Source organism: Neltuma alba, unplaced genomic scaffold, assembly GCF_004799145.2.
Source record: "Neltuma alba isolate B1F8T4 unplaced genomic scaffold, ASM479914v2 tig00007049_pilon, whole genome shotgun sequence".
Taxonomy (NCBI): Eukaryota; Viridiplantae; Streptophyta; class Magnoliopsida; order Fabales; family Fabaceae; genus Neltuma; species Neltuma alba.
This window is the reverse complement of record NW_021634657.1, coordinates 1-9540: the sequence shown is the minus strand read 5'-3', so window position 1 is coordinate 9540 and position 9540 is coordinate 1. Positions and strand designations below refer to the sequence as shown.

General features: G+C 32.4%; 1 pseudogene; it reads left to right on the top strand.

Moving 5' to 3' along the window:
* The first annotated feature begins 7754 nt into the window (after nt 1-7754).
* Nucleotides 7755-9537, top strand: LOC114751718 ((3S,6E)-nerolidol synthase 1-like; annotated as a pseudogene).
* The last annotated feature ends 3 nt before the right edge of the window (nt 9538-9540 follow it).

Below are 9540 nucleotides of genomic sequence, written 5' to 3'. Positions count from 1 at the left end.
TTGTGATTCCCACGAACTTCCTATGCGACAAGACAAGTCATACTCATATTAGGGCCTAGACTCCGCGTGTCTGTGTGTGGAAGAGCCAAGAGTGATATTGTACGAGACAGATGGCTATATCACAATCGGTTGTCGGTTGATGTAAGGCATAGTGGTAATTTATTCTTTTCCCATGATCAACTTATTGTCTGATTAATTATAATGCCACCGGTATCATCACGGGTTTAGATTCATTTCCCTCGTTTGTTAGTTCTCTCGATCCATCTCTTTGTTCTGCTGTGATTTCGTACAGAAGTACAGTAAAAATTCACGTGCAGCCGTACATGTACATAGGAAAATGATAATGAGGTCCCACATATAACACAAAATAATGTCAAAAAGTGGCTTCAAACCTGTTAATTAATCAGAGGCGCCAAAGAAATTTGATTGCACTAAGAGAAAACATAAAAAGACTGTATTGTCACTGCTAAATTACACTGGAAAATAAAAACTGATTTTATTTGAACCCAGATAGCTCACAGTACTCTCAAAAACTGACGGTCTGGTGTTAAATCCACTCTCATCTGAAGCAACCTAACTCAAATCTGTTCACTGTCGCGCTTAAGCAACCTAACTCAAAGTGTAACCTACAAGAAGAAATCATGCTGATTCTAAAAATTGTAACTTATAAAAATTAAAGAACAAGAAGGACATCCATATGTCTAATTAATATAATAACGATGTAACATGATATGAACATGGCACATTGGTTAAAAATTTGAACAAATATCTTAGCTTGGGTTTCGGTTTATGAATGAGACTGAAAAGGGCCCTAATTAGTCTTTGTTAAAATTTGAAATACTAAAAGAAAAATTAATTATGCGACTTCTTCTTCTTCTTCCTTTTCCTCTCAATGTCTCGTCGCGGTGGGGGAAAACAACCAGAAGTTCGACCACAAGATGTTGGTGGAGATTTGGCTCATTGTTAGCATTGTGGAGTTGGAAATGGCACTCCTCTAGTCCTATTTATAGGATAAGAGAGAAGCAAATTTTTAATCCTATTTATAGATTACTTCATTAAATTTTTAACATAAATATACTATTTTATATTTTAATTATAGTGTAAATAGTTACATTTTTTTTAAAGGTGTATCTATTAAATAACGGTAAAATTAGAAAGTTGTTATGTTTTAACGAAGAGTTGATGCATTTTAAGATTTTTTTTAATGAAATACTCTTCCGGTCCTTAATGTAAAACACATTTAACTAATTTGATTAGATTAAGAAAATTAGGTAAGTTAGTTCATTATAAAAAATGTGACACGTCTTTTCTAAAACACCATAATTATCTTTCTTAATACCTCTTCCCCTCTTGTACTTGATTATGATTGAAGGAGTATCCATAAAGGTAATTTAGAGAAAATTGATAAATATAATAAATGAGTCTTATATTTAGGACCAAAACTAACTCAACAATTAGGTCCTATATTAAGAATCAGAAGAGTATACTAAAAGTACATTATAAATAATACCACAAGACCATGTTGTTGTTGTTTCTCTTATATCCACGTGATCTTGTGGCCCTTGGTAGTGGGTTCCCATAAAGATCTTCAATATCTTACTAACAAGTTCTCTTTCTCTCTCTCGGTCTCTCATTTAACCTTATGCACAAAACCCTCTCTCCCTCTCTCTCATACAAGGTTTTTGTGCTGCTGCAACTTTGTTTCGAAAAAGGAAAACAAGATAAGAAGCTCGATCACTTGACATCTCTTCTAATTTTTTAAGTATATATGTCATTATCTCGATACATATATATTAATATAATATAATGTCGATCACGAATATATATATTTATATAAATATAATGTCAATCACGAGATTGACATAAGTAATTGTGAAATTAGAGAAGGAAAGTTTGATCATGTGCATGGCATTTGAAACGCGCAATATTCACCAACAGATGTATTAGTGTAGTAGTAACTGATTTCACAGATTTGTAAGTTGCATAAATTTTTGGTGCAGAAAAGTTACATAAACTTCAATGTTAAAAAATATTATGAAGCTGTTAAAAATCAAATCAAATCAAATTATAATTAAAAAAAAAGGAACAATTTTTTATGTTTTAAAAAATGCTTGCCTTGCTAAAAATCAACTATCCTCCTCATAGATGTGCGTACAAGTGTTTACATTTTTTTAAAAAAATTATTTCATACAAATTAAACGCGCAGACCCACCCAAAGATATTAATATCCAAGTATGAACACAATTACTCCTCTGATTCTATTTATAGGGTAGAGAGATAAGGATTTTTTTGTCCTATTTATAAATTATTTTATTAAATTTTTACCATAAATATATTATTTTCTCCTTCATTTATTATAGTATAGATAATTATTTTTTTTAAAAGATGTATATATTAAATAGGGATAAAGTTAGAAAGTTGTTATATTTTAATGGAGAGTTAATGCAGTTTAAGGTTTTTCTTAGTTTGCATGAAAAATGTTGAAAATGTCTTATAAATAAGATCAGAGAAGTATATATTGAAGACAACATCACTTCACAATAATATATTTGATGTGCTTGCCAACATAATTATTCCACCTCTAGTTTTTAATATAAAAGTCAATTTAACTTTTAATTTGATTCTAAATATAAGGTCTTAATTCACTTTATCTCTCATATTTATTTATTTTTTTAATATAATCGTTGTAGTGAATGCACATATTAAAGGTTTAATCAAATGGTAGTTTTAGCTAATGTATTATTAGTAAAGATATTTTATAAAAGACAACCTCTAATTATTACAAATAACTAACTCAACAAACTTTTTTAATCTATTTAAATTAATTAACCGATTTTTATATTAAGGACTAGAGGTAGTATTTTATATATATATATATATATATATATTGCCAGTGAAGTATTATATATATATATATTAAGAAGAAGACAATTTATTAAAATTAAATAAGGCAAAATGATGCACACAGATTGGGTTTCTCTGCATCAAACGATAAACATAAACTCAATATTACAAGGAAGCCCAATCAAGTTTAAAGAAAATAAAAACACTGAACCCCATAAAAACATAAAACATCGACCACAACTAAATAAAGACAGGAACGAAAATATAATGAAAACGATATATTAGCAGCAAGAAGAAACACGAGTGATCAAATGTTGACTGGAACACGTCATTCCCAAAAAAGGGTCTATACATATAAGGGTTAAGGTGCGCCTAATACCCCGAACTATTTTTCCAGATGCGTCCAGTGTCTTAAAGTAATTTTTAGTGCATTTAGTGTCCCAAACTAATTAAAATGGTGCATTTATATTTCGGGCTAACAGAAAAATTAAGTTTGACCATTACCTTGCTGACTCAGCCTAAGGTTGACCAAAAAATCCTATGTGGCGGACATGTAGGCGTCTGATATATATTATTTTGATGGGTTAAGGTGTGTCCAGCACTTCAAACTATTTTTCCAAGTGCACTCAGTGTCCTAAAGTAATTTTTGGTGTATCCAGTGTCCCACACTAATTAAAAAAGTGCATCTACATTCCAGGCTAACAAAAAAATCTCGTTTAACTATTATCTTACCAACTCAGCTGAAGGTTGATAAAAAAATCCTACATGGCGGATACGTAAGTGTCTGATGTGTATTATTTTGACTAAAAATTCAATTTATTTCTTCCTCTTCTAACATTTATCTTTTGCCAGCTTTCAAACTTAAGAAAAAGAAAGACCATCGATCCACCCTCTTAAATCCTGGTATATGTACCACCCATTTAATCCCATCCTTGTCTTTAACATTTTATCCCATTTCTTCCACCACTCTGATTTGAAACCATAACCGTCGTCATAGTACACTTCTGTCTCTGTGAACTCCTCATCCAACTCGTATTTGCTTTTCTCCTCGTAAAATACAGTAAACTTTCCCTTGGTCACTCCATCGATATCGTCGTCGCCTCCCGAGAAAACACCTGCCGCCATCAGGCTCGTCTCGGGAGCTTTAGATAAAATAATACACATCAGATGCCTGCGTGTCCGTCATGTAGGATTTTTCAGTTAACCTTCTGCTGAATTAGCAAGGTAACAGTCAAACGAGACTTTTCTGTTAGCCTGGGATATGGATGCATCGTTTTAATTAATTTGAGATACTGGATGCACCAAAAATTACGTTAGGACACTAGGCTCACTTAGAAAAATAGTTCAGGGTGCTGGGCGCACCTTAACTAGTCAATATAATACACATCAGACGCTTGCGTGTCCACCACGTAGGATTTTTCGATCAACCTTCGACTGAGTCCATAAGATAATAGTCAAACTTAACCTTTCTGTTAACTTAGGATATGGATATACTGTTTTAATTAGTTTGAAACACTGAATACATTAAAAATTACTTTAGGACACTAGGCGCATGTAAGAAAATAGTTCGGGGTGTTGGGCGCACCTTAACCCTACATTTAATTCATTTCATGGGGGGCCCATGGCGGGACATCTTTCATTAAAATCACGTGCATTGTTTGTTCCAAATCAATTACCTTGATGCTACCGTTTAACTAAAACTCTGCCATACGATTTGACGCTTTATAATTGTGTGTAAACATCAACAATTTGAACCATTCGCAGGGAATTATTAACTCAATAGTACTAGTACTAATGATAATAATAATTAGCTAGACATAATGCAATGTTCTGTCTAGTTTAAAATGCAGGTAATTATAACGAAATTTTAAATAAATTTTTCTAAGAAAAGTATATGCTTGATGGGAGTATGATTTTGGAAAAATTATAATAAAGTCCTAAAAAAAGATAATCATTACCAGTAAATCTCAATGACAAGTGAAAAGTTGTTATTTACTACCCTGAAACCTATTATCGCAAGTTGTTCTGTTGTCATTGAGACATAATTTTTAGTAATTATATACTTTAGTAAATCCCAATAACAAGTGAACAGTTATTAATTACTATCCTATAACTTGTCAATACAGGTTGCTACGTTATCATTGAGATTTTTTTAGTAATTATTTTCTTTACATGAGATTTTATAGCAATAATTCTCCCAATATTTTAGATTAAAGAAAAAAAATTCTTACGTCAAATATTTCACTGTGTACCTAAGTGGCAAGTGGCAATATGATCTGGTTGGCGGAAAAAAAGAAAAAGAAAAAAAGAAGCAATATGATATGTTGCAAAGACAGCATTGTTTTTAGGAAAGCACCATGATTGCAGACACTAAATATATGACCTTTTTACATTAATCCTAAAAATCAAACGTAATAGGCAAGAAATTAACCATCATTGGACCAACATATTCTTAAAATTCAGATCTATTAGCCTTCATAGTTCATAGTTCATAGTTCCTAGTGATACGCCGTCCTACACATTCATACTCTTGTTGCCGGAAAGTCTAATATACCAGCGGAGGACGGCATATTCACACTTCATAGTCATAGGTCGTCCTACACTTCCAATATTCTCGCTCAAGGTTTGTACATGAAACGTGCTCAATATTGCAATTCCGAACTTTCCTCCTTTCTTTTCATCCCATAAACAAGACCTATAATTATATAAAAGACCCATAAATAAACAAAGCCTTATAAATAAGACTGGATGTAATATAAAAGATCTCATGTAATGTATATGAAAATGTACTTAATTATATAAATATTATCATCAGTTTTTAATATAAAAATTAGTTTGTAATTTAATTTTATTATTAAATACCGGAGTTAATTTTGGTATTTAAGGATATGATCCCCCTAGCCCATTTTAACAGGGTAAGCCCAATCCACTAAGGATTGATCATGCTTAACCCCCACACATGAAAATGAACAAAATAGACCTTACATTATAGTTAAAGAGAAAGATCTTATTTTATAAACTTTAAATTTAAAACATATTTTAAAATAAAAATATATTTTAAACTTATTTATTGCTTTTAAGTGATTTTAACTAATTATTCTGTGAATTAGTCATTTGAAACTTATAATAAAAAAACAAAGAGAGTATAACAAAGCTTGAGAGAGAGAGACTCATGAATACTTGGTGGGAAAAAAAAATTAATTGTTCATTGGACAGAAGAGCTACGCATCAGCTTGGTGGGAAATATCATCTTCTATGGTTAACAAATTAATACTCTATTTTGAATCAATATCATTGCTCTAGCTTTGTCATTTTATTTATTTGAATTATTATTAACGTACTTCTACTTCACCACAACCACACAAGAAAAACAATAGAATATTTTTGAGTGAATCGTTGGATCAATGTAAAATATAAACGTTTCTTTTTTATATAAAAAAAGATTTTGTGAGTTTGATCTTGAGCTCACTAAGGTTAGAATATGCTTCTAAACTCAAAGAGTGCTAATAAAGTTCTCATATTATCAGCAGGATTCAATTAGACTAACTGTTGTCGGCATAAATTAAATATAAACGTTGTTAATGCATATTGTCAGCATCAAAAGCCTTTCCTCCACAAACACAAAATATCAATCCATCTCAAAGCACTTTCGCTCTTTGCGGCTCAGCATTTTTCGCGTGTCCAACTTCCTTCTCAGTTCTCACACACGTTGAAAGCAGACACTATTCAATTATGGATACCCTTTGAATGGAATGGAAGGACGGCCACCTGCGTGTACTCGTACGTTTTGGCTTAATATTAATTGATCATTTACCCCAAAAAAAAAAATTTACCTTTTTTCTTTTTCAAAAGCCAATCTCTATTATATGATGTGCGACCTGCCTAATTTTTTACTCCTTGACTCCTAATTAACTTCTCAACTTATATATATAAACTTCAAAATCATAAATTTGAGTTTATTATGGGTTAAATAAAAATATTAAAGATTTTTTTAAAAGAATTCCTAATTCAAAATATGCCTAAGGTTGAGTTTCATTTGTACGTTCAAAAAACTTAAAAATATCAAAATCTAGTGATAGAGAGTTAGTGCATGTGGGGCTCTCTCCCTTATTTAATCTGGATGTTCACCTCAACCGCAGACAATTTTGAGTTAATCGTTATTATTATTAATATAAAAAAAATCCTATTCAGCGATATATCTGTTCATCCCTGAAATATCTGTACTTACTACTCATATAATATATATAAAATACTAAATGTAATAAAAAGGATTTTAATAACATATTAGCTAGCCAGCAAAAATTAATTATGTTGTTGAAATTGTCATCAACATGTTTAAGACCTAAATTCTAAAATATATTTTGAATTAATGATATTTAGATGAATGACATAATAACTCATTGTCCTAAAATAAACTTGATGGTTGAAACCTCTCAATAGAGAAGCCCCTCTCACGGGCTTAAATTATCTTTGTTAAAAATAATCTTTGAATTTAAATTAAATAGTAATTTAATTTACTAAAAGAATTTGCAAAATTAATAAATCAAAGGACGCAAATGCGATTAATTACATTTTCCACATAAAAGAAGTGTTTTGCACATGCATGTTTAGTTTGCAGAAAACGACGCAAGGAGGGTCCCCTATTTGCCCCACTTTCGATTAATAAAATGATTTTTTAAAAAAATTTTAATTTCAAAAATAAAAAAGATAATAATTATATTTTATTGTAACTAATTAATAAGTATAAAATGGTTTTTTTTATACGAATGGTATTGTGGTAATTTAATTTACCCTTTTTGTTAGCTTTCCTATCAACTCATCAATAATTTCATCCCATAATCAAACATAAATCTGTCCTTATAAATGTGGCTGAGCATTTAGAAACACTAATCAGGTAGATATTTATCATCATCTTCTTCCATGGAACTGATCAGTATGAAATCCTCCATTCTTTCCTTCCATCCCAAATTGCCTCCCACAAAAGCAGAACTTTCTGAGAGATCCTCCTCCTTCAAACTCAACTCTCTGCCTACTGCTAACAAATGGATCATCACCGAGAAAAACCCTTCTACACCTTTGAGAAACTTTGTAAGCAGTGAAAACCTTTGAGTTATTTCTATATATTCTACGCCACGTGTTTTCTGGAGCTTTTCTGCATGAATAACTCTGTTCCATGGCAGGACCACCTCTGTGATAATCTGGAAGGAGAGCTGAAACTGTACAAGAACGTTCTTAAGAATGTGGGTGAACATTCAGTGAAAGGCTTGTACATGGTTGATGCTATGCAACGCCTGAACATCGATTACCACTTCCAAGAAGAAATTGACGAATTCCTAGCAACTCAAGACACGATTTTCAGCGCCTGTGGAAGTGACTATGGTCATGATGATCTTCTTCAGGTTTCTCTCCTCTTCCGCCTTCTAAGACAGCAAGGTCATTCTGTACCTGCAGGTGGGGACCGATATTTCAAAAACAGCAACATATCATGTCATATTGTTTTTACCGAAAGACTGATAAAATAGTTTTTTTTTTTTTTTTGTCGAGTTGCAGAGGTGTTCGAGAAGTTTACAGCAAAGGAGGGGAAGTTTAGCGACAAGGTAAGTGGACATGTCAAGGGAATGATAGAACTATATGAAGCTTCACATCTAAAAATGCCGGAAGAAGCCATACTTGACGAAGCTGAACAGTTTAGCGGGAAGATGCTGAAGGAAATAAGTGCCTACATTGGTGTTGATAAAGCTGAGTTTGTGAGGAGTACTTTGGAGCAACCGTTTCACAAAAGTCTGCCAATTTTCACCTCCAGAAACTTGTTTCAAGGCACTCAGGGCATGAACGGATGGCTCAATGCCTTACAAGATGTGGCCAAGATGAACTTCAATATGCTTCAATCTGCATACCAAATGGAGATCCTTCATATTTCCAGGTGTTTTTCTCAAATACTTTAAAAGAGTTCATTTTACCGTTAAATATTTGTCAAAATATATATATTTTATTTTTATTTTCAGATGGTGGACTGAACTAGGATTAGCGAACGAGTTGAAGTATGCTAGAAACCAACCGCTGAAATGGTACATTTGGTCACTTGGATGCTTAACAGATCCATCTTTGTCAGAAGAAAGGATGGAGCTCACAAAACCAATTTCCTTCATCTACCTAATAGACGACATTTTTGATATATATGGGACCCTTGAAGAACTAACTTGTTTCACAAAAGCTGTTACTAGGTACACTTGTCCTTCCTTCAGATATTGCCGGCACAAGTTAAAGATCACAGGTATTGATCTTGTTTGAATATGTATTGATCTTGTTTGAATATGCACAGATGGGATGTCGAAGCTACAGAAGAGCTGCCTGATTACATGAAGATATGCTTTAAGGCACTCTATGATCTCACCAATGAGATCAGCTACAAAGTGTGTCTGAAGCATGGATGGGACCCCAGTATGTCCCTCCGAAAAGCGGTAAGTATATACATTCAACTTGTCACAATCATTAGTCCTATGGGTTTTACTATTATGATTCAAATGTTTGAAACATTGTTCACTAGTTGTTGTTTTTATCTGGTGCAGTGGGGGAGTTTTGTGAAGCATTTCTGATAGAAGCAGAATGGTTTGCTTCAGGGAAGATACCAGTGCAGAAGAATACTTGAAGAATGGGATAGTAAGCTCAGGAGTGCACATAGTAATGGTTCACATT